This window comes from Aphis gossypii, chromosome 2, assembly GCF_020184175.1.
Source record: "Aphis gossypii isolate Hap1 chromosome 2, ASM2018417v2, whole genome shotgun sequence".
Lineage (NCBI taxonomy): Eukaryota > Metazoa > Arthropoda > Insecta > Hemiptera > Aphididae > Aphis > Aphis gossypii.
Genome location: NC_065531.1, coordinates 38,139,189 through 38,164,174, shown reverse-complemented (window position 1 = coordinate 38,164,174; position 24,986 = coordinate 38,139,189). Strand labels below are relative to the sequence as shown.

The window sequence follows — 24,986 nt, the reverse complement described above, 5'->3', positions numbered from 1 at the left end:
GCTATAGGTACACTACAAACATTACAAATATACATACCTATATAATAGCCGATAGGTACCTACAATGTTATTAATTTATTACAGGTTTTTTTATTTTTTTTTAACTCGTTGCGGAATCTTTAAGTTAATGGCCGCCTGAATATTTGGTGATTTACGTGTGGCACGACAGCGATCTTGCGCTAATCGCAGAGATATTAACACGAATTCAAGCCACGCTAAACGATGCTAATATTCTTGGATGAATGACCGCTTGGAATTTCGAACATATATATATATATATATATATATACCTACCGTGCTTTTTCTCCATACGGCGAATCGTCGTCGTCGTCGTCGTCCGCACCGAGGTACAGTGTAATAATATTATGTTAATTACATTATTTATACGTACTATATTTTATTCCTAGCAATAATAATATTATACTTACTGCACAACTCGTAGTTTACAGTAAGCATTCAATACTCGTCTACTCGAGACTGTTTTTTATTTTAAAATTTATAATTGACTTTTATTACGTAGATTAAAATAACACATACGTTTTACGTACCTAAATTGTTTTTTGAATACATAATACTATTAATGGATAACGTTTCGATCACGTTAAAAATGACAATTTATTTTGTTCTTAGTAATATTACAGTTTATATTATTATAATAAAGCACATGCATTAAAAGCAACATACACAAAACATATTAATTTATCTACAATATATATGTACAAAAAAAATATATATCTTTATCTTTTTATTTACATTACTGCAGGTTTTTGCACCACTGCAACTGTGGGATACATTTTGGAATGCATCAGATGGTAGGTACAGTGATTTGCCTGCAATGCGAAATCAGAACTATGCTCAAGACCACCACCGTACGCACGGTAAGCAATAATTACCATTTTTTTTCTTCCCACAAAAACAGCTAGTATGTTGTGTGTCAGGCATCAATGTATATAATATAAACGTGCAATTAAAAATTTCAAAAAAAATTGAAATTTTACGTAAGATTATTACGATTATATATATATATAGTATGCGAATGACTGTTTTTCCATAAAATATTTTAATATAATAATTATATCCCATAATAAACGATTAAATAAAAACGAAAGTAAACCCGTATAAATAATACGATATATATAATAATTATTAATAACTAAAAAAAAAAAAAAAATAATAATAATAAAAAAACTAATATGACCGGCTAATTTACACGATTACATTATGTTGATGTTATTATGTGATCGACCACTATTATAGTATAACTGCTACTGTAGCTACTGTGAGCTATACAGCAAGGATGCCGACCAATTACGTAGTATCGAAATGCGCGCTCCGTAATAGCCGTTATTAAAATACCATAAAAATTGTTACATTTTTTCCTACTCGAACCAAAATCGTTTTTATTTCTTATTTTTATCTATCTTCGAGTTTGTGTGGTGTATAATACACATTGTGACAATGAAAAAAAAATCACAGCTAGACAACATCGCCGAGTTGTCGCCACAATGACGACGTCTTTATGCCCGTACAATGGTCCACGTGTGTATATATAGAGATTATATTATATTATAGGTACACGCATAATATTATTATACTTGGTTTATAGTGCGTATAATATAGTGTTAAAATACGCACTAGCTGTCGTATCCGGTCAAGGAACGTGGTTATTATTATTTTCGGCTAATTATTATTATTAATGTGACGACCGACCGCCGTGGACGAAGGGTCGGGACGACGGGAGACCTATATATTATATTATATTATAATGCGTGCGTATAATATATTACTACGAGATCTTTGTTCGTTTTCTTGTGGAATGTATTACGTGTATAATATATAGGTGTATATATATATTATATGATTTACGGATATGATGATACAAGTGTAATAACACAATGTCAGGCCGCTGAACACTCGAGATCGTTGAGCTTAACCGGTCGAGTCATACTATGTACTATAATATAATACTATATAGGTATGGGTGATTCTCTTAACGCAGTGAACACTCGTAATATCGTGAAGTATTACAATTTTCGAGTATGCTAAACACACAATATTTTGAAGTCATTAAGAAAAAATATTTTTTTAATTATATTTTTTACTATTTCTAATAGTTATATTAATGTTATCGTACATTATCAAAATTCATTATTCTGAACGAAAATAATATAAATTTTTAATTTCATATACCTACCATGATAGAACTGTTTTGTAGATAATTTCGGTGCATAAAAACTAAACTTCGGTCGAGTATTGTTTATTAGGTAATTATAAAACATTTTTAAAGTTTAGATAAACTGCATGTATCCATCGTATAGTATAGCGAACCGATATTTTTCGTTTTACCCCTGGTCCGCTCCATCACTTCTTCGAGTTCATCCACACTGTAGCTGTGTAGTATTATTATAATTTACACGTCACACACGAATGCGACGACGCATATAATATTATTTACATACGTATTATGCTTTTTAAAGTACGATAGCACTTTATTTTAGTATATACATTATAAATGTATAAATGTGTATGTCTGTGTGTGTGTATTACTTCGATTTACAATAACTATCCCTCCCCATAAAAACAATTTGACTGGGGGCGCGTCGACTAGCCCGTATGTAAAACGATCGCCTCTGGAATGACCGCGTATGGCTCCAAAGGATCCACTCGAGAGAGGTATTACACAGGTATGTGTGTATATGTATATACGCGCTATTGTTACGATATATTATAATATTATAAACGACAAACGTGATAATATAATAAGTATATATATATATGTCATTGATAATGTCTCTACGACTCTACATATAATGTAACTTATAGGTTATAACCGGTGCGCACTTTGATTTATGTATATAATATATAAACACAGATACCTCAATATTATGTATTTATGTACCACCGCGGTCCGAGGAATTCCGTTATTCTAGAACTAATTTTTTTTATCCGCGGCGGCCAGTGATGATGCAACGTTCGTATTATTTTTATTATTATATATACGCACGCTTATATACACGTCAAAAGGCGACCGGATAGGTTTATATATATATATATACGTTATAATATTATATGTATGCAAAGACACACACACACACACACACACAAACACTGTAACCGCTGACCGACAACAATAAATTATCATTAAGTATTCCGGGCATGTCATCTTTACACGCGAATCCGTATTATCTATATATGCATATATTGATGAATGTATAAATACATAAATAAAATACCGCGACTATAATAATATAATACGATCGCTGGCGACCTTAAGCGCGTTTCGTGGCCGTCCGCGGTGCAGTGTAGTGCAGTACGATGGATCATGGATGTATAAGTATACGCTCGCAGTCTATCGGATATAGGTATAGGTACAATAGAAAAAAATAATGATCGTCTCGTCGTCGATATCGGGTTTATCAATAACAACCCATTGTCACGTTTTGTTTTGTTTTGTATTTTGTATTTTTTTTTTTTTTTTTGTATTATTTTTATTGTGTCCAGGAAGTGTCTGAATACTAATCACGTGGAGTTAACTATATACATACTTCAGGAGAAAGTAAAACACCGGCATTTCACAAATTCCATCGTTTAACCGACACACACATACACACAATCTCGATTATAAATATTATAATATCATATATTTTAAATACAATATATTGTCGTTCATGATCGGATATATTAGTAATATATCATTAATATTCTGGTATGCATATTCATACGACATAAGTAAATATACAAACGATTATTTTTTTTAAAAGTTTTTTCATAATACGTTTTTGTAATAATAACATTTGATAAAATTAATATGATTGGTATGATTTTAAAAATTATTACTTTACTATTATAAGAATTTATGTATAGTAAAATAATTAATTTCCAATAATTCCAGTAACTTTTAAAGTTTAGATATGAAACGGGTTTAGCATAGATAGGCTATATATGAAAACAACACCCCGGTAAGACATACTATACTGTGTATTATACTTTTGAAAACTAACCTTTATTACTATTTAAATAAACATTTCATTGATATTTTGACTTCTTATGTATAAATTTAATTTTTAATGTAACTGTTTATTTGATTTTTATTAAGCTCCTTACTGATAAACTTTCCGCAGGTACTTATAGATAATAAACATAGTTGTTAGTGTCATATAAATCCCTCCTAATAAAAATAATGTAATTTGAATGAAATATGTATTATCATTTATCACGTTAAAATATGCGTTATATATGATATTACCTATACTAAGTTTTTTGCATTTTTCGATAATTCATAAATTCATAATATAACTTGATTAAATTTTGATATAAATGCAATTAGTTTGTATATTATATTTTGCCTTAGACTTGCATAGCTACATTTCTATAATATAATATATTACGCGAATGATTATAATATATTTTATGTATTAACAATTTTAACTAATTTTTAACTTGTAACTTAAAGGACTTTAACGACCTTAAGGATTTCTTTTGACAAAAAAAAAACCGTTGCACTGGTTTACAACATTACTCGTGTATACATAAACGGGTGTACCTATAGGTATTCGGTGGTTCTGCGAAAAACGAAAGGAAATTATCATAGGTATTTACATTACATTATATTGTAGCCCATATAGGTGGTACTAGCGCGCCATGGTTAACACGTCCTCTGTTAAGTTTTGTTATCTTTAAAAGGAAACCGTTCCCACTTTCCCAGCAAAGTATTATTGATATAGATAGATTATAGTTGCTGTTGCATTAATTGCAGAAACTCGAAAGCGCGTCCCAAAACACGTCGCCGATGCCACGTATAATCGAACCTTAATACTATATTATTTTATTTTAAATTTCAACAACCGAAACGAATGACGCTGTTGTGTTTGTACAACAAAATGTAAACATGTGAATTCGGTACGCGGGTTTTAAATTCCTAATCAATGATAAGAATAAATTCTCACACTCTCGAATGTAAATATTTTTGTTTGGCGTATTGGTATATAAAAACCGTTTGGGTGCAATACAATAATATAAGTGTCGTTTTCTAAACGAGTACAAAAAACAAATTTATTAAGCTATATAGGAAGGTATATATAACAAACTTACGAATACTTATACATTTATTCATATACAATTGAATACGATCTATTCATTTGATTTTTTAAAGTTTCTATCACGCGTAAATGCAACAGTGAAAATTATACTTTTTTGACTTTTTAATTAAAATAAAAAACAATAACTTAGGATCGTTTACTATTCGTTAATATATAGTTACTCGTCGTATGTATTTTTTCGAAATAGGTAGTTTTACAACGTTCAGGACTGAACAATATAATATTAGTATGTACTGTAAAATGTATTATACACATATATAACGACCTGTATATTATATATATTATATTTAAACTACCTATATCATATGGTATGTCGTGTGTACTTCTCGATACTGGACATATCGTATATTTTTTACACTTCACCGAAATCTGCGGTTTAACGAACAGAAAAGTAATTATTAGAATCAAAAATTCATATCAATTTACACTATCGGCTTATATAATAATATAATGATTCACCGTTAAGTGTTATGCGATTGTCGCACCTAATGGCTACGTGTAAGGTAAAACGTTCAAACATACCTCTATATACACATACCTTCATATATAAGTATAATATATGATGTATATAATATAGAATGTGTTCGGCCTACACCAGCTACATATTATACTTAATAAACACGCGCACGGATCTTCCACTTGACCGAGGCGCCATCGACTCGACGGATATTTCCAACTAATATTATATATATTGATGTGTATAACATAATATAATGTATCTATATATCATTTACTTTCTAGTTTATTCACGTCGTACAGGACATTCCGATTTGACACATTAAAATTAAACCTAAACACTCGACCAGAGTTTTGTATGTTCGAATTTATAGGGCCGCAATTCGACCCATCGAAAAAATCGGTTTACATGGAAGTTTCGCCCACGTAAATATATTATGATAGGATTTATTTTGATTATCGGGAGTTGTTGTTAGTCATACGACTTGGATCGTAGATCGAATGTAGACCGAAAACATAAATTGATTTTATATTTTTATATAAGACGCGTTTGATCATTTTTTTTCTATTAGGTTATTTCTTCAAAAATATTTAAAAAGCGATAATAATAAATAATATAAAGTTTAGAAAATGGATAATATTCGTGGTTATTTCTTAGTTGCTATAGTATACCTAAGTATCTGATTATTAATTATTGTATGAAAATTACAACACTTAATACAAACATGCTTACAATTATTATAAAAAGCCAAAAATAAAATGTTTGAAAAATCTACTACTTGTTATAATTATAAGATTTGACGTTAATTATGAAACGTATTACTTGAGTTATTTTGCTTTTAATTATTTTTTAATCTTGTTTGAATTAGGTAGGTATATTGTCGTTTTTGTAAAATAAAATTCTTTTAAAAATTAAAATGAACCAATATCGAAATGATTTAAATTGCTGATGCATCAAATGGTGTATAGCTATTGGCACCCTGCAGAGACTAAAATATGTACTACATATTGAGAATGCCTCACCCAAATACGATGTCACCGTCTTAATAATATACAATATAAAAAAATTTGCGTTCAGCAGAATCCATTTTATATTTTTATATTGCAGCTATTAGCTTTAATATTAGAGTCAATATACTAAATTAAAACTTAAACGTAAGAATACTATTTAGGGCATAACAATATAATATGATTATATAAATATTATAATTTTAAAATAATATTTAACATGGCAATAACACTTAAAAATTAAAATATCAATAAAAGCCTATAAGATGCTTTAAACATTTTTACTTTTAGGTTTGATATAATATTGAAACTGACTAATATTCAAAGTAAGGAGGAACGACATAAAATGGATTCGCTGAATGAAAATTTAGCCATGTACACCCAGTAGACGGAGTTAACACATGTGGATGAGGCGTCTCTTCTAGTGATTAAACGTCTGTTAATTTTATGACTCGCGGGGATGAACGGTCCGTTTACAAGACTCATGCAGACGCGGATTTAAGGTATGGGTACTTGCTTTACTAACTCGTTTTTATTTGTGAACCAGACGAAAAAATTGTTTCTAACGATAGGTCAAAGTAACCAAACTATCATAGTCGTATGACGTAAGTCGAATACCTCTTAGGAATCGTTCACTCTTTTTTTTGGAGCTCTACGAGGCAAAGTCGAATATGGCTACAGTAATAAGACTGCAATACTTTTATGCACATATAGGTATATTATAATAGTTAAACATCAATATTACATACCTGCGCGATATTCTTATTTATAACAATAATATTAAAAAAAAAGTTATAAATCATATTTATTTAATGAATTAATAGTCAGTGTTTATGATTATGATTCAGTATTTCAGTCTATGAGAAAAATGTGTACATATTTTTCCTTGTTTATTTAATATTGCACTTTAATTTGATTATATTTGTACACTGTTGTGACTCCCTATAATACACCATCACTACAAGTTTAACTTAGTGTAGGTAATTTTTTCCATATTTCTTTTTTAATTATAATTTATATCAATGACGTGTAATATACGCCGCTGCAGACTCGCGTATACAACGAAAATACAATATATATATAATATGATATTATAAAATATTAAAATATATAATATACATCGCGCGCGCTGCTGTTGAATAAAAATGATTACTATTCCTTCTTTCCTAGCATGCGCGCGCGGGTAATATACGCGTCTTCGGCCGACTCGGAACGTACGCGTATTTATTTCCCCCCCGTACCGGACCGAACCGGTTCTTCGCGCGCGATCGCGGTTAAAATGTAATTCAACGCGTTGTTTTCGTATATTGTGTTGTGTGTTACGATCATTCTTCGATTTATCTACCCCGCGTGGAATGTTATTATGTGCGTGTCATTAATTATTGGCGCGATTTTTTGACTTTTGTCTTTGGATTTCATGTATACGTATAGTATCATGATAACATCGTTATGCCTACGCATCTAACCCAGTGTAGAAGACGCTTACAATTATTATTATATACTCGTTGTCGTCTGTAGACCGTGATTTTTGTCGTGAACGTAAAAAAAAAACAACACGTCTCCACGGTTCTTGCCCCTCGTCTCGCCGTCTGCCGGTATGGTCCTCCGAAGAAGAAAATACTCAAAAATCTCTCGCGCGTGTATTCGCGGGGGTAGGGGGGTGGGTGGTGTATAGTAGCGCATAGACGGTATTTTAACGGATTATAAAGCAGCCACCGGTGGTATAATAATAATCGCCTCCAGAGAGGAGATGGGCGAGTTCGGAAAACAAAAAAAAAAAAAAAAATTTATTAATAATAAAATCAGGAAAAAAACCGTATAGGTATACGTAGTCGGGTACCTTCGACTGCAGCGGGTTCGTATGTGTGTGTGTGTGTATTACTATTATATGTTTATATCAGATCGACGACGATTGCGTTGTTTGATCAGAATATGTGAGTGTGTGTGTGTGTGTGTGTGTGTGTGCGTATAATAAACACACACACACGGTGCAGCGAGAGTGAGAGACCAAGTACGAGAGCGCGGAACGGGTGGGGCCGTCGCGGGGGAGAGGGGTTGCCGGTTGCGGTCGCGGGGGTGTAGAGGGGGGCGGGGTCACGAGCCGACGACATTCCTACGCCGCTTTGGAGGGAGCGATCCGGCCCTGGAATGCGGTCGACCTTTTTCCCGCCCGTCTACACAAGCACACACACAGACACACACACACGCACACTCATACTCACGCCGGATCCCCAGAGACCAGGTGCGTGACCAGGTGCCGACTATACAATACCTATACACACATACACAAGCGGACACGCGTAAATACGAGTACTCAAACGCAAAAATGTGTGTGTGTGTGCGGCGATATATGATGTACGCGAAAGCCGAGTGTGTGTGTGTGTGTGTGTGAGTATAATATAATCTTATATATGAAAAATTGTTTAAATCGCAGCGCAGAAAAAAAATTCACCGCATCGCGTGTTGATGACGTAAACTGAAATCGATTCGGAGAGACGGTGTGCTGTGCACGGGTATATACAACCCGGTGGTATTATACCTACGCCGTGTACAGGTGTATTTTAAGTGCTGCACGATATTATATTATAGTAGATGATGATAATAATAACATTACAATAATATATTATAATACGTTATTATACTATATAATATTATTATATAAAAAGGTTTATACGTCGTCCGTGGTCCGTCGAGTAAAGGTCGTCGAGGTACGGTACGAGTACCACATAGCTGGTATACCTGCAGCAGATTGTCATCTCCCCGCGACACACAATATTATAAATTTGATACCCGCCTATAGTCTGGGGTCTGGTGTGTGTTTCTGTGTAAATCTGCTACGTTTTGACGATCAATCTCCCAACGTTAACGATAATATGTATTATGTTTGTGTCTTTTTGCCCAAAGCAAATTTAATAAAAACACCAATAAATACTTAACAGAAACACAATCCTCTCGAAACACGAAAAACGTTTTTATTTCAACTGAAAATGTTAGTACCATCTTATCTGGTCGTTGGGATGCACCGAATTCCAGTCTTATAAACTTATTTTAGATATCCCATAACAATAATATCAATTTTACTTCGACCAAGAAAAAAATTACCTAAAGGTCAAATTCCTGAAATGCTCTAATATAATATTATCTATACATTTAAATGATTAATATTATTATGACATGACAGTCATTAATAATTTGGACACCGTCTAATTTGCCGAGGTTATCCTAAAATTAAAAAAAAAAAGTACAAAATACAAAAAGATTTGGCTCGTTATAAATACACATAAAGTTTGTTATTGTCAAATATGACAGACATTACTTGTGAACAGACTAAGAAAAGATAAATTTTCTGTTATATTGACTTGCTATATGCCATTAAGTGTATGTATCTCATAAAATTATAGACGCGACTAATGGGTCTGGTCTTTTTTTAGTTATTTCCTGATAAATGAATATAAACATTTAGCAATTCTTTATATACTAAACTTAACATACCTATCGTCTACATATCAATCGTGCATATCGTAGAAAAAATGTCATATGCGGTCACAAAGAAAATATGTTAATAATTTATTAATAAATAAATTAAATAAGAAAATGTTAGCTAATGCAATAAAAATGTAGAATATTTAAAAATCAGAATTCTTGATTTCGTGTATACAATAACCAAGAAAAATTTAAACCTACTTAAAAATAAATAACCTTAAAGCTACTTGTATACAGACATAATAATTTAAAATTGATTAAACGGAAATACCTATATTGATTATAATTACAATTCTATGTTTTATAAAATTGTGTAATTCAAATAATTTTTAATTTCATAATTCATACGATGAAAAATGTACACAAGGAGCGATATTTAAAAGCAGAAAAATAATATTATATTATTTCAAAATAGTGTTACGTTTTCGACAGCCGCCGGATGGAGCGACACATTACATCAGGACAAGATTGAAAAGTTTTAACTTTATGATTCTTAACAATATTGTCTATCGGTTTGTAAAATGAAGCATAGCTCGTACTAGTCGTACTATACATAAGCAACTATATTCGTTATAAGTAACAAGTACACAGTATAATGTAAATTTATATTATGCATAGTATACACCTATAAATGTGCCGTTATAGGTCATTAATCAGTTTTGATAATACATAATAATATATTGTAGGAATTTAGTATACTATGTGTGGATATATAGTTTTGTTATTATATCTCGAAAAGTCTTCCTCTCGTTAGACTAATAATGCCAAACAATCGAATGTCGTTAACACTTTTACTGATAATTTTTTTTTATTTCGTACATGAAAATTAAATTACTATAGCCTATTATAGGTTATAATAGGTATAAGTAGTGTACTAGTAATGTATATAAAATTATTACGGCGACAAAGCGCAATCAGAGCAAATAATATTCAAAATCTTCCTCGATGGCGCAAAAGTCGGTCAATATTATTCTGTAGTACCTATACGACGATGTAATCGCACGCTGCATCGGTGGCGACGACTCAGCGTTGGCTATTATTTTTTTTATTTTTCATTTATTTATTGTTAATCGCACACTCACCAGAGTTATTACTGGTATCGTGTGTCCAATTCTGTGGACGTTAATGTTGTTAAGTAAACAATTTTTTTTTCAGCTTACCATTTTTAGAGACAATATGTCCTATGGGTCATGACTCGGTCTTATATGCTGTGTATAATATATTTATGTATATAAATATGGTATGTCTATGAGAATGAGCAAAAGAAAAAAACCACAGTGTACATTATACAGTTCTCGGTAAATTATTACACATTTTTTTTTTTTTTTTGTCAACGGCGACGAAAACGATTTTGCAGTCTCTCACATTAAAATATTATACAACATACACTACATTATGTACTATATAGCTAATAATATGTAAAATATCGTGTACGAGTGACCTTGAAAAATCGATGCTATCCAACGTGGGGGCATTATAATAACGTTAAATCGGTTAATGGATCCGAAAAGTGACATAATGTGAATAAGACGCTAATTGCAGTATCTATAGCCAAAAGGCTAGAAATAATGTTATGTTCGCATGCGTTATATTATTATTATTATTATACCACAGTGTACCTGCAATCTGCTAATATATAAAAACTGACAAACCGTAAAGCACGTGGCTAATTAGCTATTCTGGAAGAGCAAAAGCGGATTTATGAGACTACCGTACTACGCGATGACAACAACGCGTTGTTTTCCTTTTTTTTTATTCATATCATATATGATACATAACATGTTATATCCATCTTAAGTGTACCTATATAAAAACACGTATAGAAGTGTGAGTATGTGTACTATGTGTATACACATTAATGTATGTATTATGTGTACAGTAGCTGATTATGACTATATATATATAGGTACTATATAGACCTGTCACCAGCGCTCTCGTCAAGTTTTACATTATCAATGATTCTGTATATTTGTATATTTACGTTTTTGAGTTGATATACTATTATAGTACTTCAAGCAGACGAAGATTCGTCGTGTAAAAAAAAAAACAATAGCACAACACTTGAATCACTTATTTTTTGGTACATATTGAAAAACAAATCGTTTTAAATGTTTTAATAATGGAAATTAGATACATAATATTATACCTATTATAACATGATGTGAATGGAAAAAAATATGTATTTTACATTAGCCCTATATAGTATGATGCATTTATATACAATATATTATAAATTATTATGAATCATATATATTAATGTTATAAATTTTTCGTGGTTACAGCGGGGTGTACGGGGCACCTCTATAATGGGCGGTGGTGGAGGCGGTAACATGGTCGTACATAACTGCGTGCAGCAACCAGCTCGCGATAAGGAGAGACGCGGACCATAAATCTCCATCAGATCAAGTTACCACGATTTACTGCCAAAACAGGTATTCGTGTTGAATAACTATTTTTCCGTCGTCGGACCACGCGAAGCATCCGTCGAGAAACGACCTCTAAGAGGCGCGACGACGGTCGTTAAATTTTGGGATTTGGGAGTCTCCAACGCGTTTCTTATATTACAACGACTATAAAAACGAAACCCATTTATTACCGGTGGAATTTTCTTGTGTTTCTAACTGCAGGCTTTCGAAAATATATATTATACGGCGTGTAGGACGTACACAGCAATGCAGGTACACAATGCGTGCGCGGACGGGGTGACGGCGCGGGCCACGCACTGCAAACCCGTCGGTCCGCAGAAGTATAATAGTATTATATAGGTATATTAGGTACACATAACAATATTATTACATTATTAGCGTTTTGAATTCGCGCAACGTTGTACGGTTTAAAGCGTGTGTTATATACCTTAAGGTATCTCCGCACGTTATACATCGGCAATCGATATCGCTAACCACTGAATTCCAAACCCTTTACATATACCGTAACGGAGAAAACATACATACAATAATACAAATTAATTTATATTCCCAAGAATAGTTTCAAACCCGCGAGCTCGGTCCCCGTGTATATAATATATAATATTATAATAATAATATTATGATAATATTTTAGAAAATATATCCGTTAATAACACCACATGCGTGCATACACACACACACATTTTTATATTCTCGTACACGCGCGCTACATTATAATATACACTTCTACTGTACACACACGCGCGCGGCGCCAATGGATATTGTATATGTGTGCGTATAATATAAAGTGAGAGTTGACACCTTGTTATTGAGATTCCGACGTGTGTTTGATATTATATACATGTATATGTATGTGTGTATGGAAACGAGTTTATCTCTCCTATGGATTTTGACATTTTGTTTGCAAATGGGCCTATATACAAGTTTGGACCGACGACGTTTTAAAAATGCTATATACCATTAATAATATAATATAAACACTATAATAATACATATAGGTACTACCTACGGTAAAAGCGTCATATTATTATGTTATTATGCTGCTTCTAACAATATATATAACATACCACCCGACGACACAAAACCTTTTTCCGGAGTTCGTAGAAATAGGAAGACAAACGTGTATATTATTATTATTCCATTGACATCGACCCTATCCAGTTTCCTATACTACGGGTACCGAAAAAAAAATACCATTATAATGTCAACAGCGTCGTGTATATGTTTGTTATATAGGTAGTAGGTACCTAACGTCTCGTCGTTTTCGTTGCGGGCCTACACACGCACGCGCGCGCATGCATTAATACAATATATATCGTACATTTACAATAAGCACGCTCGAGTGTCGGGTATAAAAGATGATGGTTTTTGAAAAACAGATTTACTCGAGCCTCGAAGAGGAGGTGGGAAACGCAATACGCGTCCATTTTCCCGAGGACACGTTCCTATATTATATCAACGATATTATTATATGCAAAAAACGTACGGCGGCGACAAACGTAGTTAATTAAATCATTCCGTCAATTGAATTCGTCCTGCGTGCTTGCTCGAGTGTTCGCCCAAAACGCAACAACGCGGCGTGTATATAATATTTTAGTATCCTCATAAGTCGAATGAATACAAGACGTGATAAAAGGTACGAGTGTATGTGTACTGTGTATCAAATTTTTGGTTTCGTAATCAAACAGGGAAAGGGGGAATTCACTCGGACCGGCTCCAAGCCCTATTTTAGATTCTTACCTTCATGTGGGTCCTTCAGTGACGGAGATGATTTTGACGTCGACCGCAGTCGTCGTCGTCGTCGTCCTGCATCATCGCAACAAACGGTGATCACGTCATGCAGGACGATGACGTCCTGAAAGCTAGTAGGTAGGCGCGCGCCACTTTGCTGGTCGATAATCGGTTTTCTCGCGCGCACTTGTCGGAGCGAAAAACGAAATCAAAAACCGAAACGCGACGCACTGTAGTCTCGTACCCACTCGCGCGTGTATATTGATAAATCAGTCGGAAAAACTTCGTCACTACGAGCAGCGGTGCAGGGTAGAACAGGGATCGAGAGGAAATGGGCGCGAAACAGCAAAATATGGCGACGGTGGAGCGGAACGACGCGGATGACTGGTGAAACGGGCAAGGCCTATGTTTCTGCGACCACGGCGAGCAGTCGTCTGGTGCGCGCACCGAACTGGACGGACGGGCTCGGCGTTGCCCGATGACGAGGCGATGGTGGTGGTGTTCGACGAGGTGGCGGTGGCTGCGATGGTTGTAGAGTAGGAGGAGGACGACGACTACAACTATACTACGACGACCGGTACCAAACAAAACTGAAACCGAACGACTATAATAATACGCGACGACGACTATGCGTATGTTATACCCATACGACTGACCGATGTGGCCCCGTCAGTGGCGGTTATGTCGCTGCTACATCAGAGGTTCTCAGAGTGGATTTGACTGTCGGACACTTGTGATGCTCGGGATACCGTCTCCTGCGGTATGCCTAGGTTTGTACATTACCCATATATTATATCATCACCGATTCATTATCGTGTAGGTACTTATAGTTTTATAAAATATAATAGTGAATAATACTAGTGTAGTATTTATTGTTATACAATCGCTATCTTAGTATATTATATAGTTTTAATGTGAGTACAGGATATGATTTGCAAAACAAGCATATTCGCTCGTTCTTATTTATTAAAATTATATTTTTTATATTTCAAATCTACTTACACAAGTCCTACAGACCAAATTTTCAAATACTTGTAAATGTATGCCGTTTATATAAGGATTGTCTTGTAGATCTGTACAAACTTTTTTCCTAAATAAGAATTGTAAATTGTCGAGCGGAATGCGGATTATTGTTTTTTATTCGTTGATCTATTACATACGAGTAGATCGAAATTCAAACAAGTTAGTTTTTGAATAATTACGTTTTATATAATAATCTAGCCTACCTATTAGGGAGTAGGGATAATAGTCCATAATAATGGGTCTGAAAATAATACATGAGAGCTATAATGAATTGAGAATTTTGGTAATTAATATTAATATAATATTGCTGATATTATATGTATCTTTATGTTTGTAAGAATTGTATGAATCTTAAATACCTACATCTATTTTATATTTTCAAATGTAAAACCATCACTAAGGATTATATAAACTTTAATAGATAATTCAAAAACTACTCATAGGAATTCTGATTTAGACTTTCAGTAAACATTCTCAAAAAGTTAACAATTTGCAAAAAAAAAATTGTAGTTTCTTTTTGAGAAAAATCAGTTTGTATCGCTGTACAAATGGACATTTCTCAAAAATAGTTAACTGCAGGTGTATAAGAAATCTATGTTTTTTTTAAAAATATAACCTTAAAGACTTTTAAGTATTTATAAATGAAAACTTTTAAAAATCGGAATTAGTATTCACTGTAGATGATTATTGACTATAGACACTCAAACACAGTTATAAACTTTCCACTTATTGATGAATTAAAACACCAAACAAGCATCGATGCGTCGTCCGTAATCCGTCACAGACGATTTGCCATTTTGCCAATACAGAAATCAAATCGATTTGCTGACGGAGGTATCCGGCATGTTTGGAAAATAACCCTTGCTGGTTGAAATCTATAGTTTATATAATAAATTTTGAATTGTGGTAGTCTATACATCCATAAAAAAGTCAAGTTCACGAGCGTATAAAAACCATTAACATAGTCTATCCCTCTGCTAAAAAATGTAATTTTTAAATATTTGTTAAAAACTTAAAAAATATATTGAACCTGAGTGCCCGAACCATTTGGATAAAAATTATACTTCACATTACTATAGGCAGAATACGAGTGTAATAATTGGTGTACTGACCGTTAAAAATTCAAATATATAATATATAGAAAATATAACTTATATAATACAGACGTTTGACGTGCTAGTGCAAATGGTTATCTAGCGATGTTTTTATTTTTGGCACAATTGGTCCATTTGCGGAGAAACAATATATAATTTTATAATATATCTATCGATTTTCATGCGAATACATTTCATACTCACCCGACTTACGACTACTAGCCGAAGGTATTTGTGTCGCGTATATAATCGCGTACGTGAATTTTATAACACATTGAATAACTATAAACACGAATTACGACGATATAATAGTGTAAGTCAAGGATAAGCGAATAATTTATACGCACTCGCATGGTGTATTTATATGTATATAATATATACATTCATATATAAATATATTATATTGTATATTCTTTTACAGAATATTATGAATGTGTATATTGTATATAGGAGAGGTATTCTACAAGTTATAATATTGCTACTATAACGCGCGGTTTATATACTATTATAAATATATAATAATAGTATACGTCTAAATGTGTATTGTTTGTATACAATATAAATTATAATATATATATATTATAAGATTTTTTTAATTTTTTTTTTTTTTTATGTAATCGATTTTCTTAATAAACTATGACTTATGAGTTATAATACAGAATGACAGAGATAAATACAGATAAATGTAGATAATACACTAGAAAGCCACATAAAAAAAATAATCATCAGTATGATGGTATGTAATAAACTCTAAATTATATCGGTATACCTAGTAACCTAAGTATCCTTATAGCGTCTTATTCGTTTTCAATGATTTATGGCTGTTTTAAGTGATACAATAATGCTTTTTTTTATCATGCATTTAATGATTGAACGAGTTTTCAAAAATGTTCATCACCTATATAGCAGTATCTATCGGGTGGTGGTTACGGTTGATAATTTTAAGATGGCATTTTAAGTTATCTCAGGAAAAATCTGTAAAATAATATATTATATATATATACAATATACATTTAAATACCCATATAATACAATATGATGTATAATTTCCTTAAGCCAATTATGTAAAGACAAATTAATATACCAACCGTCGGAAAATATTAATAAAGTTTCATTATTTGCATATATGCGCAAAAGTACAACTATTCTTTTGTAGTTCCGTGACCCTCAGTCAATACGAATATTCAACTCATAGTCTTTGTATCCTACCTGATTCTTTTTTCCAGTAAGAAATAACCGTAATAAACGTATAATTCACGCGTTGATAGTTTATGGTGCATATGCAAATTTTTACGAGAATCAAATGAAATATTGTAGTCATTATATTGCGTTATTCGGAAGATCGTTCGTTGGTAATAGTCTTCAGTCTCTTTACTCTTTGCATATACACATAACGGTCTTATACCTGTCATATGTACGTATCGACTATAGACACTTGTAGTACCTGTATTACTATACTTACTATACTTACTTACTATACATTGTGCGCTCACTGCCCAACGATTATGCACTACGAGAAGATTTCAGTCAATACAAAACAGACGCATCAAACGACATTTTTAACGCACGCATTGATGTCGAGGTCGCCTATATTATAACGAGGAATTAACTAAACATCTGTGCATTCAAAAAGGAAGATAATAATTTATATTTTTAACACGTATTTTGTTCACTGAAAAAAATAAAAAAGTTTTTTTTTTAATAAATCTATAATTGCAGTCAAGATAAATAAAGACGTTCAAAGACAAAGCCGTCATTGATTGAATACACACAATAAATTCACTTTTATAAAGTATACTTATGATATAAAAGTAAGTAGGTACTATCATCTTATTTCACGCAATATAATATTGAATTATTTGACTGTATCTATAGTTAATTGTAGCTTTACAGTATATTAAAATAGGATTTTATGCAGATTTGTAACTTTGTAAGTGTTTTTAAGTTCCATAATTAAGTATGCAAATTTTAACTTTCGATAAGTTTATCTTCCCTATTTAACCTATATCATCTTGCAGTTAAAGCACCGATTTTCATACATCAATATACCTAATTTTTTAAATCAATAAGTATTTTATTTTATTTTATTTTATTTTTTTTGATCATTATGTAGATATCTTCCCACATTTATAGAATAATATAATTTATTTATTTTTGTATATAGGTACCTTATTTTAGATATTATATGTACATTATAATTCATTGGTATAATAATAATTACATTTAATATATTATAATTTATAAATTATTATAAATGTTATACATACATTGTTTTATTGTAATTTTCTAATATTTTTTTTTATCTACAATTGTATTTAGATCATGACATAAAATTTGAACACCATGTCGCATCTAGTTATGACTTATCAAATTGTAGTGATAAGTGCAAATAAATATGCCACATATTTATTTCGGAGTATATAATTATATTATTAAATTGAATACGTCATAGAAAAAAATAATTTGAGAATCTATATAGGTATTAAATATGTTTTTTAATTTCTACAATATATCCATGCTTTTAAACAGAGCTTTTTATATTTAATTGCCTTGCGTTGAAGTTCCTGAATACAATAAAATCAGCATTTATATACCTACAAAAGTAAGTCTAGAATAGGTGATAATTTATTTTGTTGAGTGATTTTATTAAAACAAGCATAGTTAAGTGTTAGTAGCTTAACAACTATAATTGAATGAATAATTTAAAGTAACTAAATAAATAATTTGGAAGTATATTGTGTTATAACGAAATGCATCAAAAGTTGAACTTCTAACGCTTATAAAATAATTGTGATTATTTACTGAATTTTCAAGTTTTTTGATTTAAAACTTTTACTATCAATTACCAACTATTATATCCATAATTTAATCCTGATTCTACCATCAAAGTTGAAGATTGAAGCATTTTATGGTCATTTTAATTATTAGTACAGCATCTATAGTAAATTTATCAATTATCAAAGAAATACGAAAAGAAGATATATAGCTTATCAAATCTTCAATTTTAGTCAATTTTCTATAATGCAATATTAAAACAAACAACACAAAACGATTCTACAATAAGACGTACAATTTTTGCGTTATATATACATGATATAAACCTGTTGCCCACCCTGTATAGATACTATACAATTTATTTTTAGTATACAAAACTAAATTTCACTTTAATTTATCTACAAATATGCAGCATATGTATGAAATATAATTGTCTCTTTTACTTATTGTAATTTAAATATTTTAAATTTTAAAATTGCAAATACTATTTTTACTCAGTGCATTTAGCATATAATACTATAATTGTTTAATGAAAAAATAATCTAAGAATACTAAATAATTTTCATTTTTCACCCAACTCTTTATTAATTAAAAAATTTTTTTCAACCTTATATTAGTTTATTTTACTCATTAAGTCATAACCTTAGTTGAACTAATAATTTTAACAACCAGTTTCATTCGTGCTTGGGCCTGATAAAAACCTTCAGACCATAATTCTGAAAAATTTGTAAAATTTGTAATTGAAAGATAACCATAAAATTAAATGTCTTAAAATGTTAATTTTATTTTACTAAGTTTTAACTAATTGTATCAATAATATTCATTATATAATAGGTATAATAATTAATTCTACTCATATTAGTCATATTATACTCATAAAATTTGTTTTTATTCAAATAGGTATGTTTTGTATCTTATATATTTTTTCGATGAAAATTGAAATAGGTATCTATTTTATATTAAGTATTTATGTATAGTTTTAAAAGTGTATTTGGGCTATCCCTGCTTACGACATAATATTAATTTCAAACATAGTACCTGTAGAAGTGTAGACTACATAGTTTGTAAATACTATATACAAAATTATGAAGGATTATCATAAGCTATAGTAAAACTATTGTTGGCTGTTTTTATTCCAAGGTTATGTATGTCAATGTTCAATTATTACTGGCCTTATACGTAGGTATTTTCATAAACATTTTTAAACTAACTATGTATTCTTACATTACTCTTTAAGCACTTAATATTTTAAACTTAAATAATGTATTTAGATTTTAGATATCGTTTGTTTGATTAAATTTTTGTTGGCTTTTTTTGAAAAATATTTAAAATTATTAAAATATAAATACATTTATCGAATAAGATAATATTTTTTAAAAACTCTTTCTTAGAATATATAATAATTGTTTTTTGTTTCTAATTTATAGTCAAATTTGTATTCGTTAATTACACATGTACAATGTACATATCATATGAAACACAATGAATGCAATGGCGTGCCAAACTCAACGAATAATTTAGAAGAGAAATTGAGTAAATAATGTCATAATGTAAATACTAAAGCAAACATGCGTGAATGTATCACAGTTCATAAGCCATGACTATTATCCACAATTTTATTTTTTGTTTTTTAATTTTATTAATTTCCATAAAATAGATAAGCAGGTACACAAGTACACACAAGTAACCTATTGCTATCAGTAGGTACGTGTTATTATGTTTACAGTATACATTAAACATAGATTTGAGATACAATATAATATTATATACTTACCAGCGACCTCGATTATTGTTCAGTGTACACATCAATCTGTGGATGAATAAGATTCATTGTCCAAATGATAATCGATAAAATCCCCGATCAAACACTGGGACAAAAAGTAAATTAAGAATCAAATATAAGTATAATAAAACACCGAGGTGGAATTTTTACGGTTTCGTTATACAACTTGCTTTAAATCAAATAAAGGATACTGAGTCAATAAAATATAATTGAACAGCGTATTTGCCTTCTATTGTTTTAAATTATTGTGCAACCATTACACGTGAAACCTCCTCGTGTGTCAAATAAATCGAAAACGTTGTTTCATCTTTTTCGTATCTGCATTTTTACAATTTAAAATCGATATAGATGCAGTATAATCTGGAGTCTCCTTTCTTTTATTCTAAATCACTCTTTTTCAATACATCTTTAACATGAATATTTTAGGCATAATATAAATTACATATACAGTTATACCTAATATACATACTGATATAGGTATAATATCATGTTTGTTCTTTTTTCCAAGACACACTATTCTTGTTTCATTTTTTATTGAATTTATAGCCCAATATTTTGAAACCGATAAAAACCGAATTTCATTTAATTAATCTCCTCCCCTATTTGTAGTCTGATTTACATAATTTGTATTTCCGATGTACGTTATAGTGCTATAATATATGACGTATCCATGCCCTACCTCCAAAACCCGTTACCTACGATGTGAAAATTTGCTCTTAAAATCTCAATCCATTCCTTCCATTTTCATTCATATAATTTCCTTGTTCCAAACGAATTTTTTTTGGGCATTTAATTAAACCAATAATATACACTACAATAATTATGATATTATACTTATTACATAATATATGGAAGTTTCTTATTAATTTATTTTTGTTAAAAAAGCCGTAACACGTCTAAGATAGGCAATTTAATTTACATTAATGTTCTTTAAAAAGTTATACTTACAAAATATTTTTTTAATTAGTAAGCTACTTAAAAAGCTGAATAGAAATATAATAATATTAATGTTATAAGATAATTACCAATTAGGTACCTTTATTTCGTATTATATAGTTTACCACAAACATTTTAAAGCTTACGTTTTAAACTTTTAAAATATAAAAGATTATATTAGAAAAGTAATAATTATAATAGGTATCTACTTATAGCTAAATGTATTTTTATATTATAATATAATATTATATTTGTTATATTGTTTGCACTTATAGGCTATGGTTATAAAATAATGGTTGATGGAAAGAAGTATAATGGATGAATCTACAAAAACATCTAAGAGTATACGGGAAATGGAACTATTATGAAAAGTTAACAAGTTAGCAGTTACAAATTACAATACTGTCATTATACTGTTAGTACTAACTGTCCATTGTTTAAAATGCAGAACGCGGACACTTTAGTACGGTCTGGTAAAAAGGTACTTTGCAGAACGCGGACCCTTTGATTATATACATAAATTATATATTATAAATATAAGTTTTATACCTAAGAAGTAATTAGTAATTATGTATTGTGTTAATTATTAAAATAAAAATAAAATTGTTATAAAATATTGTATAATAATAATAATCTAAATAATCCAATAATCAATAATATCATTCTATCATCAAACTACATGTAAAAATGTGTACAATATAAATATCAAAAAATTCAAAAAAATGTCAAAAAGTAGTATAATATATAAATAGTATTTAAATTTAATGATTTTTACATTATAATATGAAATATTATAATTTATATTAAATATGAATGTCAAATGACAATATGAATATTGTGTCAAAAGGTAGTTTAATATAAAAATAATATTTAGCTGTAATAGTTATTACTATTACAGATTTTTAGATTATTAGCCAATAAAAAATAAGTAGTAATACTTAAGTAGAAAGTGTATAAAAGTAATCAACTTTATTGTCATTACAAATTTTATTAAAAATGTTATAAATATTATTTGGTAATATTATCTGGGGAATCATGGGTATACAATATACATCGATAATATTTTATCATTATATATATTTATTAATCATGATATCTAAGTTATTAGAGTTAAGATATTTGGGTTTATCGTTTAAATGCATTTCACTGAGCGACGACTGTCACGATGGAAACAACATCATCTAAATTAAGACCAAAGCTCGTTAAAGATGGTTTTGAGTAGACAATTTTAAGAAAAAAATATGAACGATGTACGTTGGAAGTGTTCAATTACTACGTGTGTAGGAAAAATTTCAACAAATCTTATACAACCAGTGAGTACTTAATATATAAATATTTTATTTTTATTTCTTATGTATTATCTTTATTTATTGTGTATATTTTAACTATACTAGGTATACATGTAATGTAATACATTTTTTTCAAAAATATAAATTATGAAATACATATTATATTTCATAAATATTATTATTTATTATTAACTATAAATTTACTTGCTACTTACACTTATACAAAATAAGTCTTTTTGTAACATTTCTGTTACGCCTTTTAAAATCTATACGATTATATGAATGTACAGCTGATAGGCCTACAGAGCTAATGATGAATTAGTCCGTCTGTGGTATCAATAGATAATATATAATACGAATATACGTATATAAATTTCGATTGTATAACATAAGTTTATCACCACGACACCACATAAAAGTACATCGTCTGACAACTATATAAATGTAGAGATTAGATTTAGATAGTGAATTACCTATACTGTAACTTTTTACAGTTATAAATATATTGTAAAACTAAAATGTTCACCAAAAGACTAATTTTATTTTCGAACTACATATTAAATATTATGAATTTAAGTTAAATACCTACATATGTATATATATATTTTAGTACACCGTATTTACTAGGTTTGTATCACGTCATCTCCACGACCCAAAACCATTGGATGATACAATATTCTGTACCGTTAACATTGCGAAAATTGACATGAAGCAATTAATAGTGCTATTAATAATAAAGAAAGTACAAATCAAATTATTTTATCAATCACACATGGATGTCAGGATGTAGTAGTAAGTAAATAATACAATTATTTATTTTATAGTAAAATATTTTAAATATTGATGTTTCATCTTATTATTAGGTGAAGTATGTTTAAAATTGGGAAATCCTGACGTTTTACGGCGCACTATAAGACGTGCACGACGTAAATACCTTCCTGATGAACCTAAAAATCTTCAATTTTTCTTAACAAATAAGTGGAAAACTACAATGCAGGGCGGCGAATTAACTGATTTTTTAATTTATGACAATGAAAATTAACACAGAATTTTAATCTTTGCTACAAATGGAGGTCTTTCTTTTTTATCTTCATCAAATATATGGTTCATGGATGGCACATTTAAATGTTCCAGTATATTTGCTCAATTATATATTATACGAGCAGAATTTGAAGGAAATATTAAGACACGTGTTTATGCTTTTCTTCCAGATAAATTGGAAAATACGAGTACATATCATGAAATGTTGTTAAATCTTGTTATAGCATCTGTTCAAAAGCAAGTCCCCTTAAGCCTAAGCGAATAATTATAGATTTTGAGTTAGGCGTAATAAACGTTATAAATCGAGTTTTTAATGGAGTCCAGATTCAAGGTTGTTTTTTTCATTTATGCCAGTCTGTATGGCGACAAATTTAACAAATTGGATTATTAAAATTATACAAAGAAAATAAACGGATTTTCCAAGAGTGTAAGATAATGACTTCATTGGCGTTTTTACCTATTGACGACATTGTGATCGAAATTAGTCATAATGTATATACAATTTTCTCAAGAGTTACTACCTCTTATTTCATACTTTGATAGAATTTATATTAGTGGTAATAACAATAACCTATTTCTATTTGGAATGTAAGATATCAAACAATGTCTAATTCTCATCGAACCAATAATTTTAGTGAAGGGTGGAATAGTTCGTTCAATAAATTTGTAGGAACAACGAATCCGAGTTTTTGGACAGTTTTGCGGGCAATACATTTAGACGAATGTGGCAATAGACTTCAAAAAGACAAAAATCTTGTACGGCTGACAATAATAAATTATTATTAGAAGAGAATTAACAAATATTGAATTTTTAAATTCCGTATACTTTACATGTAGTTTTA

At 30.3% G+C, this 24,986-nt stretch overlaps 1 protein-coding gene and 1 long non-coding RNA gene across 2 annotated transcripts in view; one reads left to right on the top strand and one right to left on the bottom strand.

Moving 5' to 3' along the window:
• Window positions 1–14,776, bottom strand: part of LOC114131358 (protein expanded) — a 29,277-nt gene extending 14,501 nt beyond the window's left edge. Inside the window, 1 exon segment of the mRNA XM_050198898.1 lies at window positions 14,213–14,776. The gene's annotated coding sequence lies outside the window, so the exon portion shown is untranslated.
• Window positions 762–12,719, top strand: LOC126549523 (uncharacterized). The gene is made up of 3 exons (XR_007603627.1): window positions 762–878; window positions 6,855–7,066; window positions 12,329–12,719. It is a non-coding gene; the product is annotated as an uncharacterized LOC126549523 (long non-coding RNA).
• Window positions 14,777–24,986: the final 10,210 nt, after the last annotated feature.